At 34.3% G+C, this 23333-nt stretch overlaps 1 protein-coding gene across 1 annotated transcript in view; it reads left to right on the top strand.

Moving 5' to 3' along the window:
• Positions 1-1920: 1920 nt before the first annotated feature.
• Positions 1921-23333, top strand: part of LOC135071148 (uncharacterized) — a 52896-nt gene continuing 31483 nt past the window's right edge. The window contains exon 1 of the mRNA XM_063964918.1: positions 1921-2062. The gene's annotated coding sequence lies outside the window, so the exon portion shown is untranslated. The remainder of the gene's footprint in view (positions 2063-23333) is intronic.

The raw sequence follows: 23333 nt of genomic DNA, 5'->3' as shown, positions 1-23333 counted from the left end.
GAATAGCCCATTTATCGAGGAAGGCTTTCGGCTATACATACAATATCACTCTACAGCCAATAGGGGCGGAGCAGTAAAGCAAAATGTTGCAAATACGGGAAATATTAAAATTCAAACTGTTTTCACGCGTACGAAGTCGCGAGCACAGCTAGTCTTTCATAAAACGTGCATCAATAAACAGAGGAGTTTCTTAGAATCAAGATAATCGAAGCTAATGAGGGGCAATTTGTATAAGTCTTAAATTGTATTGGTACGTGCCGTATTATTTATGTAATACTGATTGATAAGGGAGATAAGGTATGCGAATGACATAAGACCAATGTGTCTTGCAAAAGACGAATGAAGACTGATAGATGCTTTATTGAACTTACAGTTTGCTCTATATTCCCTATAACCGGTTTGTAATGGTTTTCATAGACAAGACCTAACTTTGACTTTGAGATTGGCCAAAACCATTTTTATCAGTCAGTATCCTTCTACAGTAGGTACTACGGTAACTTCAAGGTTAAAAAGCCTTCCCTTGAACTCTACTGAGATTGCTAAAACAAGAGTCAAAACCTGTGAATTCCAAGTTTGTGGTCTTAACTAGCGGCCTGCCTCGGCTTCGCACGGTTGCAATGGAATTTTCCGGCTTTTCTCTTTTATAATATGCATGTTTTATACCTATAAACCTTCCTCTTGAGTCACTTTATCTATTAAAAAAACCGCATCAAAATCCATTGTGCAGTTCTAAAGATATAAGCATACAAAGGGATAGACAGCGGAAAGCGACTTTGTTTTATACAATGTAGTGATTACAGAAATACTGGAAATAAATAGGTACCTTTAAAGCCAAATATTTCAGAATCAATTTATATTATTTACTCTAATTAAATGGTTGCAACACATAAGAAATCACAGTAATTAAGTAGTGCAGGTACTGTATGTAATAATAATTATTAATGATAAACGTTATTATTGCAAAAAACGTTTGTCAGAAATGTAATAAAAAATCAAATGACCTAACAAATTTTCATAGAGTTCGCGTAACAGAAAACTTTGATATGTCGACTGTTATTCTGTTATGCAATTTTTAAGTATAGGAAAAGGTGAAGAGAAGAGTATAATTGGATGAGTATCATTAAACTGTTACCTTTTCAACAAGTTACATAAATTGGTATTTTAATTCAGTGAACTACTCAACCGTTTTGACACCTGACAGGGCCTTGCGTGCTGCTTCGTAAATATTATGGTTGGGCTTGTCATGGTGTTGGCGTATGAAGGTATACATGCCAAAAGAACAGCAAACAAAATAATACTTTCTTTTATTTTATTTATACAGTTCCCTATGCAAAATTCATACCTACTATGTACCTATTCGTTTAGATGTTTTACAATCTAGTTTATTAACTATCTTATAAATGTGTATATTGTTTTTAAGGTAGTCTAATTTAATCTTTAATGGCGAATATGGTGTCCATGTTTTTATTACTACTTTATTTTTATCTTACTTTGATTGTTTGCACTTAGGGCCAAAGACTGAAATAGCTGTTGCAGACTGTAAATAATCATGAACGACGTTAAATATTTATTTACTTGCAAACTGATCAATTAACTGTTTCCTAGCATCTAACTCAGCAAATTGTAGATAAATATACGAAATTAATTTTCAATGTGCAGCAACAAATCGTTCCAATTTGTGTAAAACAATGTGCTAAACATATGTCTGCATGCGTTTTAATTAGTTTAATTAAGAGTTATGCGATGATGCAAGCATCGTGCTGAAAATTACACGAACATTTATTTATATGTATGTTGTGAGAGGCTTCTGAAATTATGTAAAGGTCAGTCGGATGCTGCGACTAGTGTTGTCATACTGCCGTTGTTTTATATCCATGGTAATCGGCACTATCGTTATCGGGCACTGTTTTGGTTGCGCGAGCGCCGCCTCAAAGCAGTTGATGCCTGCGCGTCGCGAGGAAGACACCGCTAGCAGACGCCTGAGTAGTGCTAACAAGTGAAGTGATCGAAATATTACGAGTGATTCTATACAGTTTTGAACCACCGGTGATTTTATTAAAGGGTGCGTGCTCACTTTTTTATATGCTTTTGGGTGCGTTTATGCAGTCGTGTAGAATGAAGCTTCAGAAATCTCAAAATTATTTCCAAAATTACTTATGCAACGTAATTTTAAGAGTAGGTATAGCTTTCTCTGCATAACATAATGTTTATAAAACGAATGCGAAATCGTTGCCCGTGACGGATATTTTATGTCAGACATCACAAATGTAATGGCCTTACATCTGGGCACATAACGTCTTATTAAGCGTTAGAAGTGCGTTTTTCCAGCACGTTGCGGTTTTTGAGTCGAAAAATTGGGCCGTTAATTTGAATGCATGGGAGATAGTGTTGTCACTTGTCATTGCGAGAAAAGTTTTATTGTTTTTTGCCTGTCGCTTGTTTATTTTAGTCTTGATGATGGAGCATAAGTGATTTTTTTAAATTACCATTTAGTGGTGATATTTATGGAATGAGTTAGTTTTTTTCTCTTTAAGCTGATATTTTGGTAATTTAATGTTAATGTTTAAAATCGTGTTCTAGTAGATACCTTTATAAATTTTAGAGATGCTATTATTGTTTGATGTTTACAAAATACTCAATAATTGTAACACCTACCGTATCCAAATACCTATATTATGAGTTTATTACTTCAATGAACAATTGAAACATTTTTAAATGTTCACTCGAAATTCTTGTTTATTATTTACAGGATAAGAAACATTTTCCTTTGACTTATGAGTACATAAAAGCAATTATAATTTACCTACTTATTGAAACTATAAAGGTACTTAAAATAAAATATTGGCACATTAACATAAAGTACTTAGTTACTGAACCAAAAAAAAAAATGTTTAACTGAGATTTTTAATGCAATGTTTGCTTAAAATACACTTGTAGTTTTGTAGGGCAATGGCCGTTACATTTTTCAAATAATTTAAATAAATAAATAAAATTAATTCTCTAATCATTAATGATGAATGCTAACCAAAATGTCGAGCCGTAGTCACGATGATTATTTACTTCCTACATTTTAATATAAGTACTAGATGGAATTTTGAAATGCTAACTGGGAAAGTACCTACTCTTAATACCGTAAACAGAAAAAATTACCAAAAGAAAACATTCCTTTATTTTTTAAAATAAAGAGAACTGCATTTAAAGAAAATTCAAATTGTAAACTGCAGATAAAAAACACGATGCCTATCTGTAATAAATTATCATCATCTTATTCTTTTGGTACGTCTATTGATGTGCCGTTCCCGAGAACGCTCTCTCAACTGAGAATATTCTCGGGAGCGTTCCCGGGAGCGTTCTCCTAAGTGAGAAAGGTTGAGAATCATGTTTATCAAATGGAAATAAACAAACTTTCATAAGTAAAATAGTATTAAATTAAGTCAACAGATAAGTGTATATTAAACAATACACTCTATTTGCAGTGGAAGGCTATATTCTCAGTGTTCCCGAGAATATTCTCGGGAACTTTCTCGGCAATATTCCCGGCAACTGCACCTTTATTATATTTTATTTTTTTCGTTGTGAAATGTCGTTTTAATGATAATATAAGATGACAGAAATTTATTTTTACACGTAATTAAATAATGTAACTGTAATTTTTTCCGTTTTTAACACGCTCATATTAGGTCGTCGTGTATGTAACTAACTATGTAATGGAATCTTAGAATCTGAATTACACGCACTTCTAAGTCTTGTATCATCATGAAACTTGGCAATTATATGTAGATTAGAAATGACAATACAATATTGTGGTACCAGCTGGTCTGATGATGGGACTGGAAGGTGGCCAAAAGAACTCCTAAACGAAACGGCGGAAACTCATCGAGTTTGGGTTCGTTGGATTTGTCTTTTCGAGCACTTTAATGCTAGATGATGTCCAGGGTCCTGATGATTTTTGGCTTTTTATGTTGTTAATAATTAAAACCGTGTTTTTAGTTTTTTAAACTATTCTTATTTGACATTAGGGGCACATTTCACAATCGCTTAGTAAGGGCCTATTTCGCCACTTCTGGATAAGTTGTGGATATCTGAATATCTGTTAATGTCGAAATATTTCCAAATAAAACAAGCGATCTTTTTTCACTGATGATCTGATGACATGATGCAGTTCAGTCAGATTACGCAGCGAGTAATTTAATTTTAGCTATTCAATCAAACACTCACGATGGCAACCAAAATCACCCGAATTGATCTGCCCCCTACACAAGTGGCAAAGTCTGACATTCTATTCGGACGGATTCGATTTTCGAACTTGTCTTGTCCAGTCTACTAGACCCACTAATCGCGTTCGAAGCACCTGTGCGGCGCTAAACTCGTCACGACATGCAACAAGACAATGGGCCAACTATCCGGCCGCCGGATATCCGGCTATCCGGCCTAGCAGCTCGCCGGATATCCGGTATCCGGTATCCGGCCAAACAACTATCCGTTTCATCTCTAATAATAATATACGCTACGGTAGATTATACGGAAGATCAAGGAGTATAATCAGCCACTTTGCGTTTGTGAACTATGAGAAAGCCTTCGATTCGATTGAGACATGGGCAGTGCTTCAGTCTCTTCAAGTGTGCCAAATTGACTATTGATACATTAAAATGTTGAAAGGCTTGTACAAACACGCCACAGTAACAGTCCGTTTTAAGATCAGGACCCGAAACCTATCCAGTTTCAGCGAGGGGTGAGAACAGGGAGACGTCATCACCACCGCCCTGGAAGATGTTTTCAAGCTTCTGGGCTGGAGCGGATTCAGCATAAATATCAACGGCGAGTACATCACCCAGACAGCAGACGATATCGTAGTCATGGCTGAGATCGTGGAAGATCTAGATACAATGCTCGATGACCTCAATAGAGTCTCGCAACAAGTGGGTCTCAAAATGAACATGGACAAGATTTAAAAATCATGTCTAAAGACCGTGTTGCACCCACTCCTCTAAAAGTTGGAGACTCTACACTCGAAGTTGTTGACAATAATGTATACCTGGGACAAACAGTCCAGTTAGGTAGGTCCATCTTCGAAGAAAGGTCAATCATCGAATCCAGCTCGGCTGGGCAGCCTTCGGGAAGCTTCACGATATTTTCACGCGGCTTCTTCGTCGCGTCGCCGCTCCGCTTTAAATCCATTTTGAATCCGCTTGCAATCCTCCAGGGTGGCAAGGGCCTTAAAACTCAGCGGCACACTGATGTTCAAATACCGTAGCCGAGTCCTAGAGCCGCAGCACGCGTTCGCCACGAAAAGAGTGAGCAAGACAGCAATATCTCACTCACACGTTTCATGCTTTGTTTATAACGACTAGTCTTAACGCCCAGTTAATAAATCATCGAAACATTACAAATAATATCACATATAAACAACAAAATTAAAATTAAAACTAAATGTATTCTGTCGAGAACACTGAGAATATTCCCGGGAGCGTTCTCGGTTCTCGAGAATATTCTCACTGGGAATATTGCCGGGAACGAGAACTTTCTCAGCGGCACATCTCTAGGTACGTCACAATTTATGAATAATAATTACATAACAATATAGAGTTCGTCGCTTTAAGCTCTTTAGCTGTCGTATTAGAGTCAAAGTTACACCTTTAGATAGAATCGTAGACACGATCTAAGCCCAAGTAATTGAATATTGTCCGGCGAATAGTCATGAAGTGAATGACCTCAAATAATGAAGTTCGATTCTTGTGGAATAAACAATAGTTAAGTGTCACACGGGACTATTTCGAATAAGAAGTCCTTGAAACATTTTTTTGCGTAAAATATGGATTTGTATATTTAAAATACGAAGGAAACTATATAAATGTCTCAATATGCCACAGGTTTAACCAATTGTCAACAATCGTAAGTAGAGACCTGTAGAGACGTTAAATGAACGAGAAAATCTCGATGAAACATCAATTTGGTTTCAGATTCACCATGAGTTACATTTGCCATGCCTTGCTGTATTCACAATACATAATAATATACTCGTTTAAATTTTATTGACTTAGGTATCTAGTCAACTTTTGAAACAAATAGAAATTAAAGTAGGCGGTGCACAAAAAATATATCCAGCAGTAAGCTTGGTGCAGAGTGCCAGACTCTGAATCTAATTCATTTTGGCATTGGAAAAATTCATTCTCATCTCTTTCGCACGATATACGCATGCTATAGCCCGACCAGGAACATAAAAACCCTCGCCATGTTGCGGAAAACTAATGGTACTAATTTCTTTTAATGGCAACAGTAACTGAAAACTTCATTGACATGTCATCTTGCATGTCAGTCTATTGCTGTCAAAGTGTAAACAAACTTTATTTTAAATGTGCGCAATTGATTTTGTGAATTAAATTGCTAATATCTTTTTATAGTCGTGAAAGAAAAGTGGTTCACAATGTGTTAAAGTATTTGTCGAAGAGAAATACTAAGGGTTTGGACAATATTTTCATTGAATAATGTTTCCGACAAAGGTTGTCAAATTGACTGACATGTTTATCGTATAGTACAGTCGACTATGAAAATTTGCTGTGGTTTGTTTCAACTAGTACCTATTTTAAAAAAATTTGTCACTTTCGTGTTGAATTTTATGGAATTGGGAAAGAAGTACCGAGTTTGAAGCGTTCATGAGCAGACATTGCAGTTGACTATTCAAGTTCTGAATTTGATTATTGATGAATAATAAAATAAATCCTACCAGCTCGATTGATGGTTTCATTTAATTTATTTAAACCAGGTTACCTATAATAATTTTTTTTCGTTAATTTATGAAAATATCAAATTAGCCCGTAATCCTGAATCCTGATACATAAAGTTAGCCTATTAATTTAACACAGGTACGACTGTACTCAGTGTTGCACTATCAAATGCAATTGACGCGCCTCTATGTCAGGGTTTTTATGTTCCTGGTCAGGCTATACACATTCAAATTCAATAGCAACAAAATTGATTTTGGCGTGCGTCCGCTCCGGTATACATAAAATCAATCAATTTGATACACGTCTGTATTATAATGTCATTATCCGATTATGAACTAAAGAGGCCGAATGAGACAGCCGTATTTGACACAATAGCTGGATTGATTTTGTCAGGGTTTTCAGCCTAAATAATAGTAGGATAAATCCATTGCCTTTGTGTTGTGATACATTTCGATGGGTGCCTAGAATAAAGCCGCAATAGCCATAGCAGCAGTTTTCCGATTAAGTGATTTTAGAAAACTGCAAGTTCAATTCAAAAGGTGTATAGGGACCCCCTATACACCTTTTGAATTTTTTTCAGAATTTTATCTTTGAAACTGCCTGATTTACCAAAAGCACTATGGATATTGAATCGTTATTCCCATTCATCATTTAAAATTTGTTGACCGGAATAATCGTGCCATATACAATGTTAAAACTTTTATTTAAATCTTCTACAAGCAAACGGCTATTACTGTATCCTTCAGATCAGCGCCCGAGGCTGCAATACACTATTGCTGTTTGATTAATTGCACACTTTTTACCGGAATAAAACCACAATGGACTCATACGGAACCAACTTTCAATGTATGAAGCGGCAATATGTATTTCTACCTTTTTTATGGTATATTCTAAGCACTATAAACTTATTCACATTAAATGTTACTCCAGAAAAAATAACGCATCGTTTGATATACAAACCGTTTGGATACGCCTCGTAATTTAGTATTATTCAAAATTGTCACTAAATCTCTTCTCCTGTAAAATTGTGTTTTGTCGATTGTGGCTTTATTCCCGGCACCCATCGATTTTATTTCATTAATATTTTTTACACGTAAAAATTTATTTAATGCCAGCAGGCATTCTCTCTCAAGAGTGACCAAAGGAGGCAGCCCTATTTCACATTCAGTCATCTTAGGCTGATTACACACTACGATAAAAAGTGCGTTTAGTATCGCGATCAGCTATTTATGTGAGATACTAACAAGTGAAATACGCCAGCAACTAAAAAACTGCAGCGTGTAAAGGGCCTTACCGCAGATACAGTCACCAAAAAGAGTTGCGGATTAGTGCATCATATCACATTACTAGTGTTGCTCCATAATCGTTTACTTAATGACGTAAGAACAATAGGTATTTATGCCCATAATACTCAAGATTAGTGATAATATCGAACTAGGTTTACTTTCTAGGTCAGAAAGTCTAGGCAAGAAATGCGATGAAAATAAAGTGTCCCATAACATTATGCATGTAGGGCACATCCTACATATGCATAGTAATAGTTTTAAAGTACATAATGACATTCAGAGCAACTTCAAAGTATACAATACAATGTTGCAGCTATTTATTCAAGGCAGGCCTATTAGGCGTGGTCTGTATAATTTTTAATATAAATCAGTTCCAGCTTATCTTAATTATTTCCTAGAATTTTTATTCATCAAGAAACTACATAAATAAGGAAATGTTATTATTGCAAAGAAGCAAGTCCACTCTAATCATGTTTCTAGAGTTAATGTTTTTATACTTATTTCAATTATTAGCCAATTAAAATAGGTAGGTAAAGGAGGACACCTATTCCATTTGTTACGTTTTATATAATTTAAGTAATTTTTTTTTATTGGAAAATTGTTGCTTAATTTTTGTCTGTTTAATATCATTTTTGAATAACACACAATCGAATCACAAAACAATCAAATATTTTGAACAAAAAAAATAAATAATTTGCTATGTTCATTGAATACCTAACCCTTCCATTCTTTTTTCTTTTTTATTTCAGAAAATACGGTTAATATGGTAGTATATCATTAAAATAAAAAAATAAATATCTTTGGACAATCTCACACAGCGCCATCTAGCCCCAAAGTAAGCAATTAATATGCTTGTGTTATGGGTGCTAGCTTAACGGATATACTACTTATATACTTTTTTTTTTTTTTTTTTTTTAAATACATACATATTATACATAGTAACACCCAGACCCGTCACAGAAATTAAAATTCATCATTTCAATTTCTGCCCGGCCGGGAATCGAACCCGGGACCTCTCGGCATAGTAGTCCGTTCTGAACCACTACACCAAACGGCCGTCATTGCCATATCAATTAATAAATATATTTTCTGAAGCGTAGGCAAGTGGACTACATGACATGCTAAAGGTTGCTCACATAATTCATTGCGGAAAACTACCAGCGCACAGCGGTAGACAATCGAGACCGATGGCTTGACTGACATGCCCTTATGTTTTAGTTTATTTTTGCACTTAGGTTGATAAGCTGTTAGTACGATTAAGTGCCTAAATAAAAAAATAATAATTTTTCTTAAAGGCGTTAAAGTCGGTCTCTACTTACTGATACTTGTGATAAGGACACAAGTATCAGTAAGTAGAGACGATATTTTTTTTAGTTAGCTACCTTCGATTGAAGAGTTTTCCTTTTAGGAGAAGTTTAATTTCAGTATAAGCACGAATAATTACTCAACTAAATATAATTTTTACGGTTCAATGAGGAGTAAAAGCACATTTAATTTTCAGAATGCAAAATTATTCTCATATTTTATGTTATGATACTGAAAATAATACGTGAAACACGCTTTTTGATCTCTTCTTCGCCATAAGTAATAATAGAGTATAATAATATAAATTATGAACACTATACACATTTTTATATTTAATACAACTTTCTATAGACGATTAATAGATTTCAAAGCGAAGGTTTCTTAACCTGCGACAAACGTCAATTTCGTCGTACATTTGACCCGAGTGGGCACTTAAGTTGACCCCTGTCGTTGTCGAGGACTTACCCAACGACAAGGCCGTCGGGGTCAATAGTCACTGGATATCGTAAATCAGCTGATTTTGACATGCGCGTGGTGAAATTGAATAAACAAAAGAGTAAATACGAATTAGTCCACTCAAAAAGTGACCAAAAAGGGCGTGTAGAGTCCGTGAGCTGGTACCTAAGCAATTTCTTTTCTAGTTATTTTGTCCTAAACACTTTTTTCAAATTCCTATCCATTTTCGTACTATACGTCCCATTTCTGAAGAAATTGCTTAGGTACCTACTAGCTCATGCATTCTAAGCTGCTTTTGAGTGGACTAAGTGGAATGTAGTTGTTCGTTTTATTATAATAAAATTGGAGTGCATTAATTATTCATTTTTGGTTCCGTATTTTGTCTTGCATTAGAAATAAGTCGGAAAATCCCAGCTACTATTTCTTTATCAGTGTCAATTTCCATCTAGTCTCAATGAGTAATGTACGCCTCTTCGTGGAAGTGGGAGGAAATCGATACTTATAATATTACGGTAAAGTCCTTCTTGCACGAGCACTCCAGCCCCAGTTAATCATGAAAATACTGTTACGAAAATATCATAATTTCATCGAAAGCAGACACATTTAAATAATCTATTTACAACGATCTATATTCACAGTTATTCAGAAAATCAGAAGTTACTACTACTGGCACTTACAATGTAGGCAGGTTATTAGATTCAGGATTAATAAACATTATTACTGGTTGAAGATTTGATGCCAGTTGGAGTCCATTTAGTGCTAATTTATTAGTGCTCACCGCATAATCAAAATACCACATAAACATGCACTGCTTATCCATGTGAAGTGGGACGAAATTATCCTTCGGCTTGGTTACACTCGCGTGCAAAACATTCGGTTCATGTGAAAATGCAGTTATTACCTTATAAAGTTTGGCATAGGTACAGTTCTGTCGGAAATAAGTTCTCAAGGGACTTATTAAAAAGATATGTTATGGTCAAGTTAAGTTATAATTGTTTGTAGTGTATCTTCGCAATAATCCATTTATGATAAAGGTATTTTTGCTCGCAATACGACGTTATGTCGCAATGTTGTAATGCAGTGCAATGATGGACCCTCAGCTTTAGTGTAATTTTAGTACGATGACCATAGCCTTCTAAAGATGTGAATTGTTTAAGCAACCCAAATTCATTGCACTGGACTGTAAAGCTCTAAACATTCTCAATATCATTGCAAATGGCAAAATTAACAAACATTAATGCGTTCTTCTGAAATTATAATTATGATATTAGTTAAGTCAGAACTTAATTAAAATAGTTATCTATACTTATAATAAATCTGTAGAGAAGTCAATTCTGTACATGAAATATATTTTCAAAATAACTATAAGGGGGTGATTAGTGATCGATACTGATGCCAAAAATGCAATCAGTAAAATTGTTGTCTGTCTGTCTGTCTGTCTGTATGTTCCTTATAGAAACAAAAACTACTCGACGGATTTTAACGAAACTTGGTTCAATTATTCTTCATACTCCTGGGCAGGTTATAGTATACATAGGAATTCCCACGGGAACGGGAATTAGCAGGAAAATCCTTTTGAGTGAAAAATCTAAACCGCTTAAGTTAGACGCTTGAAATTTGGCATGCAGGTATCTTAGTAAACTTAAAGCTTAGTTAAAACAGGATATTGCAAAATTCCCACGGGAACGGGAGTTAGCGGGAAAAAACATTTGTATGAAAAAATCTAAACCGCTTAAGTTAGACGCTTGAAATCTGTTATGCAGGTATTTTAGTAAACTTAAAGCTTAGTTACAACAGGATATTGCAAAATTCCCACGGGAACGGGAGTTCGCGGGAAAAAACATTTGTATGAAAAAATCTAAACCGCGTAAGATAGATGAAGGTGGTAAAACGCGATCCACGCGTACGAAATCGCGGGCGGCCGTTAGTCTTGAAATATTTTCGTCCGCTCTGTGTAATGCTTTTGGGTGGTTACTTAGTAATAAGATATCGGGAAATGTTCACTATTTTCAGATCTTACAAATCTTAATTATTAGTAGTATGGCTTTAAATACGTGAAGTAGCACGAACTGCAGGACGCTAGATAATGGCCAATCGTTATAATAATGATAATGATAAATGATTAAGATGAGATAAAAAAAAAATGTCTCTACGAATCATAGTCATCTTCTGTCTTACCAGTCTTGTGTCTGCACTCTGCATTTAGCCTGATAAAATTACACGTGTGTATAAAAATGGTTTGAATATTATTGAAACTGACAGAATAAACATTAACGACCGTAGCAAATTAAACAAACACCGCTGATTTAACAAAAGCCCAATTTTAATAATTTTAATTATAAAAATATTAACATCTACATAGAGTTATGCGACATTAGCTGTAGGACGCAAAGTTAAACGTGATAAAATCATAATCAAGATTTGGTTCAAAATTGTATTTTTTATTGATGTCAGTTTTTTGTGTGCCTTTGTGTATGAAATTTTAATAAAAATAAAAGAATATGACTGATGATGGTATCAATGGGAAAAAATGCAGACAACCAACAAAAAGGCGCTCATTGGAACCACTAATTGATTTTTGGTTTGACAGGTCGTTTGAAGGTTGTTCAAAGCTTGATGTATAGTACAGTGGGTCTAGACAAAGTGCAAATTATAATCGCAAACCAGTCGATAAGTGGTCGAAAAGCCCCTTTTTTGTATGGAGTTTTGACAGATTCGATTTTCGATTCGATCAAAAAGTGCGTTTTGTCTAAGGGGGCAGTTATACTTACCTTCTTCAACACTTAAAACAGAACAGTGTGCCTACCATGAGTTTACGTTAGGTGTGCTCGCTAGCGACTGCGTAAAAAAATGACATTTAAATGTATGACATATTGTGCAGCGCCCCTAGTGGCTACTTTCAAGAAATAAAATCTTCATAGAATTTTTTGACGTATTCGCTAGCGAGCTCACCTAACGTAAACTCATGGTAGGCACACTGATGTTACCAGCGTGGAAAATTTTGGTAATAATATGTCAGTGTCAGTGCCAGTGTCAGTTTTGTGTGAATTTGTTTTTTTTTTTTGTAATTTAGCATAAATCATACTTACATTACCTATTTATATCCCATTTATGAGATTGTGCTAATACAAAGACAAATATTTAAAATCCAAGTAGGTATAGCATTTATGACTAAGTTCACATTGAGTTATGAAGTATTAGGAAAATATTCCAGCTTACTCATAATTACCTGATGTTTTAATAGTTTCTTTGTTTCCAACACTTATGTATGACACTTTCGAGCCTTCTTTAACATCTGACAGTGGTGACACATTTTAATTGTAAACAATGACTGTTAATAATAATTACAAGAATATTATTGACTTACAAACACACATAGAAATTATTATTTAATTAAGTACTGTATAGCTACGAAACTGACACATTATTTTGTTTATTATTTAAATTCTAGACTAATTATACCATCCTAGACTTCATCCCAATTAACATCAGGTGCGATTGTGGTCAATTAACTGCCATGTTATGCATAAAAAAAACACTATTGTTAACATTCTTTTGTCTATCGACCACAATTAATTATGAGGGTTCAAAAAATCAACGAAGGACTCGAGAAGAGGTAAGTACTTAGGTAGCAGATACTTAGATAAGCGCAATAGGTACATTTATTTAAATATTTAAGGATAGTACACAGCACAATATCAATCTGTAATAACAATGTTTTTAGTAGATTTTGTAGGCTTAACATCTTAAATCATCAATCGTGTGTATGTTGACGGTCACAACTATACCTTAATTGAATATACCTATTCTGGTTATTTTAGTACAAACGTAATTGGCATATCCAGTAGATGGTTTTCGACGGTAGTATTCCATTCCAAGGCAAGAACATCCGTCCACAGCGCACTTCAACACGTTAAAATACGAAAATGTTCCTTTTTGCACTATTCTTGATATAATCAATGTCGATTGTATATGGAGATTACCAAAAAATGATAATTAAGACACTTAAAGCCTAGCATTTTGTAATAATGGTGCTTAATACGACTGTAAATTTTATTTCGCATGAAAATATCAAAATACAGATACTTTTGCATTCCGAACAAATAACACAAAGTAAATTAAAAAAAAAATGTGTACATTTATATTTATGGAACAATGATGCAAGTAAATTACCATATTAATATGGTTCTTCGTATTCTGTCTTAAAACGCTTTACTTAAAGATTCAAAAGATAATTGACACAATTGGACATTGTTCCTTTTGCCCTAATTCGGTATGAAGAAGGACATCGGATAATGCGTGATAATCCTTATTCATTACAATGTATGGAAAATATACATAATTAGTTATGCACACTGCACAGTCGACGTTATACTCGTATCAGAATTATTCAAACAGCATACATTTTGTTGCAAAATTGCACTTAATATTGTTACTATCTAAATATAATAACTCAAAGGTGACTGACTGATTGTTATTTTTCCAACTGTATTTACGCACGTCTGAATATAGAGAAAGACAGGCACCCAACGACGCGTAGCGCCTCACCGGACACGATATTATCTACTAATAACTGCCTAATGTACGTAAATTGATGGACACAATGCACCAAGATCAGTCAATCCACTGCGAGTAAAACCACTGAATATGAATTAACGATGTAACAATTTTAAGTCGCATGAGATGTGTTAAATCAAACTAATAACGTGGGTTAAGCGGGGTCAGTTGACGGAAGACTATTTGGGATTTTAAACAATAAATGGAAGACCTAAACATAAACATCTAATCTTTTTTGTCGTAAGTAGTGTAAAAAGACCTAATGTAGTTAATAATTTATTATTACTCTAACTAAAGTATCATTCCTATTAACTTTGTTTTGTTTGAAGGTTGTTTCATGTTATGTATAGGAAAATATTTTCCTCAAAAACACATAAAAGTGCAAGCGAATAAATAGTGACATTATGTTAGTTATCTAATAATATCTGATTTTAATGAAATAAGCCTTGTTGTCGACGTTTTTTTAATTATTTTTTTATCCCCAACGGGGAAGCTCTTGTCCTGTATCTCACCTGATGGTAAGTGACGATCAGGCCGAAGGTGGAAGCGAGCTTCACCCGGAATCCTCAACCACAGGGGAACTGGCTATCTTACCTCTAACTGCCGGAACACAACAATGCTGTTAACATTGTTGTTATGAGAGTTATTGGAGTAAACAAACGCTATTATTTTCGCTATGGCCTGTGTTTTCGGTAGAGGTTGATAATAATTGCGTTCGTTGGCGGTCAATGAACAAGCACTGCAATAATACATTTTGTTATTACGCAGAGATTTCAAAGATAAGAAGCTGTAACACCCGCAATTATGCAAGATTTAGCTCTATCCGGTTACTGTGCTCATCTTAATTAGAAATATAATAATGTCTGTGAAATTTCTTAACTTAAGTCCAATTTCATAATTTTCTGGTCCCCTGGATTGAGAGTTGGACCTTTGACTCTGTAATATTTATCCATTCTTCTGAACCTTCCTCACGGTTTTCTCGCTTTTCAGGCACTTCATAAAAATTTAGGTAATCTCTATTTAGTATGGATATTGGATAACTTCTTTGAAATAACCCACATAGATTTTTATGAGGATAAATTTAAGCTTCAGTGGCCTAATTTATATTAATATGCTAAATAAATTAAACAGTCATTAGTCACTGGATGCTATAATCTCATACCTACGTGCAGTTTTTGTCGGTATGTAAAAATCTTCCGTATTTAAAATACAAATAGTGTATGTAGGTAGTCATTTATCATAGTAACAGCTAGTCATTACGGTTTTGTATTAGATTTAATGATAACATGGAATTAAATAAATTATACATGATGTATACAGACGACAGCACATCAAAAGTATATATTCGTTGCAATAAAGCCTCTATTAAAACTTTATAAGATCCTACAGAGGCACATAGCTCTTAGAGCTGATGGCCGCTGGGGCAGGAAAGTTCTTGAGTGGCAACCACGAGCCGGAAAACGTAGCGTGGGCAGGCCTCACACTAGGTGGACCGAAGATCTGGTGAAGGTCGTGGGAAATGCCTGGATGCGAGCGGCGTAGGACCGGTCTTTGTGGAAATCCTTGGGGGAGGCTTTTGTCCAGCATTGGACGTCTTTCGGCTGAAATGAACGAACGAACGAAGATCCTACAGTGTTTAGATTGATCTGCCGTTGTGTGTACCTTTCAAAGGACTGCATCCTTAGGCAAGATAACATCTAGAAGCTTATTAATTTAGCAAGTCTTAGATTTAATTTATAGGAAATTAATTTTTATAAGCCACGTAATTTTATAATAGTCAATGAATATTAATGAAATTTTAGAACGAGATCACTTTATTTTTACTAGAGTAAAAATATAATTATGTTGGAAAGGAGTCCACTATAGTTCTAAGAATTGCACGTTCTCGTTTTGTTGAGTAAGTTTACAGTATAGGTATGCTTTAATTAAGAGCACTAATTGTAATCTATACTAACATTATAAAGATGAAGAGTTTGTTTTTTGCTATAACGCGCTAATCTAAGGAACTCTGATTTGAAAAAATATTTTTGTGTTGGATAGCCCATTTATCGAGGAATAGGCTTTAGGCTTTACATACTCTACAGCCAACAGGGGCGTAGCATTAAAAAAAATTGCAAAAACGGGAAATATTATACTTTCACGAAGTCGCGGGCACAGCTAGTAACTTATACCTGTGTATATTGTATAGCAATCATCTTTCCATGTTCGAAATAGGTTATTTTCGAGAAACTTCATGAGCAGGATACCTACTCAATTTTCCCAAAGGATTTTGCTGCGTCTTTTGTTCTTACAATACGCGGATTGAAATTCTTTTCACGAATGTAAAAATAAAAACGTACAAAGTAAATAACGTGATGCAACGATTTACACAAACCGACACGATTACAACACACTTATTTAAATAATGGGCTGATTTATATAAAAATATTCTAATATCCTTCTGGTTTAACGAGTCTCGTTTTATTTACCTGTACTAGCACACATATTTTTATTACGGCAATAAATATGTACGAATTATTGGATTTAGAATAAACATTATCAAGTCTAATATGTGACTAAAGAATTTTCAAACATATTTTAAACATCAAAACTTTCCCACGAAGTAGTATTTAAAAAAATACTTCCTCTTTGTTTTTCTTAACCCTTCACTGCCATTGCATTTGATTTAAAATATTCAAATCTTTTTTAGCGGATGCCTACGTCACAATAACTATCCACAATCCGTTCAGTGGTTTGAGATGTGTGTTGATTGATTCAGTCAGCAACGGTCACCTTTTATGCGATTATTTATTACGTCAAGGGTGATAAGTGTTAAGGAACCAGTTTACAACATGAGCCTACTTAGCGGCTGTTGGCAGCGTGTTTAGCTGTCCCCATTTTAGTCCAGCTCATCTAGTTTTTATCTTCCGCTTTCCTAAGCTGGAAAGTTGCGAATGCTGTTTCCTATTTCAGAGCGTGTACATCATTGCAATTTAAATTGATTTATCACATTTGTGTTTAAGTCAACTGGGATAGCAGTTATACAGCCGGTTGCTATATGGAGCATTAAAGCGGTTTATATTTGCATGTCCAATCTGAACTTATAAGTTTTATATTTTTTTATCGGACAAAACTTTGATAACTCCAACCTCTTTAAACTAAAAACAATCAAAGCATGATAGAGGGATATTCATATTTCATTTAATAAAACTGGAAAAATTTAAATGAACTGCGGAGTGTGACGGTTCTGCGAAGCTCATCTGTATGCTTTATTTATAATTCAGATTGAAAATACATTTATCAAACGTTCAAAGAGTAGTTTTGGGAGTAACATTACAACGGTGTTGTTAAGGAAATAAAGTTACATAAGGACATTTACATTCAGAACTTTAATATTTCAGGGCAGTTTGATCCATGTCTAGACTTCTGCTTGGCTATTTTTTCCAGTTTGCCAAGTTATTTTATAACCCTTATTTATAATTTTGATTTGGCGAATATTAACACTTTAATCGCGTTAGTTTCTACGAGTATGCTTCGAAGCAAAATGGAATGTGAAGTATTTTTATTTATAGTTGAAATGAGCATCATAATGCCAATTATAACCTCCGTACGAAGCCCGAGCAATGTTAATGTTGCACATACAAGAACTTAGGTAATTAATGACTCAAGTATTTGAGGCACGCGGTGAGGCTGTTTGTACTTTGAGTACTCTAGTAGGAGCACGTCGTTTAAAAAAGCGATATTTTATATACCTATCTAGCATAAACCTGTACTGCAATCAAAGCAATCAGCTTTAGCACTTAAAGCTGATTAAAAGCACATGAGACTACACATTTTCGTTGCTATATCTTACCTATTATTTTGTTCTTCTAAAAACATTAAATTCAGTTTTCATTACTAACTTGTAATGAAAACAAAAATTTTGCATCCTGAATTGTTAAATCCATAATACTGCGCTCTATGTATTGTTAGCGTAGGTATATTTCATGACTTTTGAAAAACAAAATCATCAAGTATCTATCAAAGACTTATCAACAGTACTTAGCAGTTCGTTATATTCAACGTAGGTAATATTTCAGTGTAGCAGAAATACTAAAGTCTTTAGGCTCTCCAAACACGTTTACACACGAGCCCTAATACTGGTTATCCAGGCGTACCCTTTTACCTAATCAGTAGTTACGCCTTTGTCCCGGAGCTACTCTTCTGTTCAATTATTTCCCGTTAGAAGGCTATTCTCGGAAAGCTCGCTACCGCACCTGGCTAAACGCCGCTTAGTTACAGCTTCTGTAATACGTTTACTTTAAAGCTTAGCTTACACTTAGGGCCTCTGCTAAAACTCAGTTCAGTATCGAAAATTAGTATGAGCAGCGTAGGCGAGCAGTATCGAAAATTAGTATGAGATGCGAACGCGGGCGCCCACGCGAGCTTTAGCGGAGGCCCTAAGCTTGATTCAGTTTTTATCATACCGAAGATTTAAATGTTCGATAGTAAAATAACTACGTGCTTAACGAATCTTTTTGTTCAAGTCCAGGTGGTGGAAGAATACATTGGCACCTTACTTCTAAAACACATATTTCTCAGTATGTTATCGCAACGAAAGTAATTAAATTTGCTTCTAAATTCTAAAGTGAATGTTAAATCATTCGCTTAAAATATATGGCTTGTTAAATCATCGTCATTTGTATCAATTTGTGGCGTGCCCCGAACTAATAATAGAATATAGTTAGTTATAAATCATTCTGAATTGCTTAAATTCAAATCAAACATTCAAGCAATCATAGCTTCAAGTTGTTGGTCGAATTCAAATATTTATATCAACACAATACGAGGTCTTTTAAAAATAATATCTTATTAATTGTAAAAAGTACTGTGTTCAATTTGTTGATACACACAAAGACATGTTAATAAGAATTGATGTTATGAAGGCTTAATAGATGTGACTCGATCCGTAAATGTCAGTGGGTGATAATTTTGTCACTTCCGCGAGGTGCCGTGTGAATATTGTTAATGGTAATCCGTATTAGTTTTTTACTGACTAGAATAAAATAGTCATACCTGTAATTATAGCATCGTGCCACCCACACAATGAGGATGCAAAAGTTTAAAGAAAATCTAGCCTGAATATAAAGTTTGCGTGACCAAGTGGTTAAGGAATTAAACTGATAACTAAAGGTTCTAAGTTTGATTCCCAACTAAGCACACGCAGTCAAAATCGGAATCAAAGTTCTACAAAAAGTTCAAATATCTAAACTGATAAAAATAAAATGTAATGTTCTTAAGAGCATATTGAGCCTTCGATCATTTCAGACTTCATTAAAGCTACAGCCCTCTCGATTAAAGTTGGACATCAATCTTCTTCTAAGTTATTCTACCAAGTAGTTACAAGTAACAAACCCGGTGAGTAATTGTAACGAATAATATTAAAATTAACCTCTTTATCATTGAGTGTAACATGACCGTTCACGCTTATTTAATAAGCCGGCTCGAAACTGTAGAAATATGAGACGCAACTATTAAGGAGGTGTCGCAATGACTGCAGTCTAATATTCCGGCTTCATAATATAATTGGAGTTTTATGTTTTTTGTTTTAGCTGTCCTTCTGCAAGATTCCCAAGAGACATTGTTTTGAAGCTTTTTCGAAAAAGAGACCGATAGGTATGATTGTTAGATCATGACATTGTGATTAGAAATTGTCAATTAAAGTGTGTAATAGTCTAATTTTCCGGCTTCATAATATTTAATTGAAGTTTTATATTATTGTTTTAGCTGTCCTTCTAAAAGATTCTTAAGGGCATTAAAGAGAAAGAGAGACGATTGTTAGATTGTGATCCGAAATTGACAAAAATCTTGTGTAATACAATTGTAATAGATATTTTTTCTTGTCATAAATTTTCTAAAAGTAGATTTTGAAATCATTTCAGAGTTCCCTTAATGGGGTTTCAGATTCATAGCAGAGCGGTTAGATGATAGAACTACCATGTGACTTAGATTTTATCTTTCCAGATAACACATAATGATTTAGCTAAGTAAAGAGAGTCATTAATTTGGATTCTTTTTTTAATTTTAAATTTATTATTGTATTATTTTCAAAAAAATTCTTGCATATTCCAACGGATTTGAGGTGAGCAAATAGTTCAATGTTGTTGTTATTGTTCTTGCTGTTCAATAAAATAGAAAATATTGACAGACATTAAAATTTATACAATTTATACATCGTGTACAATATAAAATGCACGTTTAACTCGAGCTTTCAATCCTTTGTTCCGACTATGATGTCTGGGCCACGGAATTCATTTACATTTGCGTTTCTCAATAAAACTATGAATTAATCGGCCAGTAAGCTAATAATTTCTCGTAACTGATTGTACTGGTGACGCGTTGAAGGTGCAATATTGTTTGTAGGTCGTTAAATGCACATCATACACACCTTAATTTCGAATGTGTATTTTAAAGTAGATGGTTACTTCATGTCCATTGCCATTCCATTTGCGTTTCAAAATGGCGCTTCCCATGAGTCTCGACCTAACAAAATATCTTTCACATTTCGTAATACGGATAGTATTTCTGAAGTGACAGTTATTGGGGATCAGCGCCAATGGTAACCTTTAATACCCATATTGAGTTATGGTTTGTTGAAATTTGAGAATAGTGTGTCGGAATCAAGGTACTACTTCCATTGCATTTCGTTGCTCTCAATACTGATAAATGCTCAAATAGAGCTGGAGATAGTAGATTTTTTTTTGTTTTAAGATTTTTCTTGTTTTTTTTTTGTTAGATCCAGAAATATGTACTTTGAATAAACTAGAACTAGACCTATAACTCGATACATACCTAATGAGACATAAATAAACGATACTTTACTCATGTTTTAATTTTCAAAGTCTGAATCAAATGTCATAATTTTTGACTCTCGTATACGGAACCACTTACAAAACCATTGATTTTTGAAATGTTTTTGTCATCGTCATTGGATATAATAACCTAGGGCTGATATTATTGACCTTGCGGACTAGAGTATCACATTTGGAAATAAAACGTTCTTGTTACAAAATCTGATACTGTACACTAATTTTGATTGTAGAGGTCAGAGCATGAGTACGATTAAGCAACAAGAAACTTAGTTATCAGGTGCTTAAAAGGTGCCCAAGCAACTGCACTCAGGAGGATTTGATGAGTGCTACTGACAACGCCACTCTTGTGGCGGATTTTTGGGCTGACACTGTGTAGGTTTGTTGTCGACACGAATAAAAGAAGAGGTGCTTAAAAGATCCATTAAATGATGAGTAGTTTTTATAAAATACACAGCAAATAGCATGGAGTTTAAAAATACTTTGTTAAAGTTTTTTACTTGACCGTAAAAAGTTTAATAAACATCATAAACATGACATTGATTTTATGTAGTTATGTTCTACTCGTAAATATGTCCCCATTTTTACTGCTATTTGTGCAATGTGCATTAATATTATGATACAATATTATCATTAAGTGGCTTATAAGTTTCCAGTTTAAATGAAACTAATAATGATGAATAGAGCAGCTGACTATTATGAAAGTGACCGTGAAACATACTGCACGTAATACTTTTGAATCTTAGTCTGTGTAAACAATGTTGGATAATGCACTAGAAGATTGTTACATCGAACATTTTTGTAACTATAAAAAGAAGAAGTAAATTGAAGCACATGTAGAGAGAGCACATTAGGTTATAATTTTTTGTTGTAAAAGAGTCTGTATTGCAACGTGATAAGATGCTACTGTATTTAGCTTGAGCTACTGTCGTCTATACAATGTATGCCAAGGAGTTACTTTTTGTATTAACTCAGGGTTCCGTTGAGATCTGTAATTCAATTAAAATGTTGATACAAAACGTTACTATAACTTTAGTGCGCAATTGCGCACCTCTAAACAATGGATGGATTGATGAAATAAAGTCATTTTGTGCCATTGTGTTCTTTCAATTTAGACAACCTAAAAATAAAGTGTGTAATTTACAATGATTTTTTATCAGTAAGAATCTCATAACATTTTCTTAGAAGAGATTCCACAATTTTTCATTACAGGAAGTCTTGCTTCATTGTACTTATCAATTCAGGAAAGCTATCTTTTGGTACTCTATCAACATGTATGTAAAATCATTTTAAATGTATAACATTAGTGAGTAATTTATGCAAACTATATTAGATTCTATGAGTTGCATACTAATCAAAACATGTCTAGTTCAATTATAGTTATTTTCTAATCAATAGCAGTTCGTTATGATCTTTGTATTTATGCAGTTGCCTGATAAGGGTCTGATTTATTGACACAACAAACTATGTGTAAGTAAAGCTTCCGCATACTAGCTGGTTATGTTTTGCGTAAAACTAATTTGTAATTGAAATATAGTAAAGTTCAATTTGGATTGGCATTATTAATTAATTTAACAAGAAAGTTGATTAAGTTATTATCAATCGATCTATCAATCGATGACTATCGAAGTAGTAACGAACCCTTGTTATAAGATGGGTACAGGACACGCAATGAATGTATTATGCTCAGTCCATAAAATAAAAAGTTTCTTTAAAATCGAATGGATAAATTAATTTAATAGTTACAAATCGCCATCATCGTCATCATAATTTTAGCCACAGGACGTCCACTGCTGAATATAGACCTCCCCCAATGATTTCCACATCGCTCGGATACAAATCGCCAAGTGAGAACTAATTTAAAGGTAAAATATTAGACTTATGCCCGTTTTCACCGTCAACCCCTAATTTTAAAGTGACCCCCACTTTAAAATTAGGGATTGATGGTGAAAACGGGCGTTAGCTACCTATACAAATAAAGTCCTTATAGGTGTTTTCTAATACATTCAGTCGGGAAAAAATTTAGAAAAGATATATTGATCCGGCCAGGTATCGTAGCTCTCACAGCGTTTCAAGTAATTTTGTAATTATTTTTGTAATGGTCATTTTAAAAGGACTTAAAAACCGTCTGGAAGACGTAGCGTGGGCAGGCCTCCTTCTAGGTGGACCGACGATCT

This window comes from Ostrinia nubilalis, chromosome 4, assembly GCF_963855985.1.
Source record: "Ostrinia nubilalis chromosome 4, ilOstNubi1.1, whole genome shotgun sequence".
Classification (NCBI taxonomy): Eukaryota; Metazoa; Arthropoda; class Insecta; order Lepidoptera; family Crambidae; genus Ostrinia; species Ostrinia nubilalis.
Note: the sequence above shows the minus strand (reverse complement) of the source record. Positions and strands in the feature narration are given on the sequence as shown.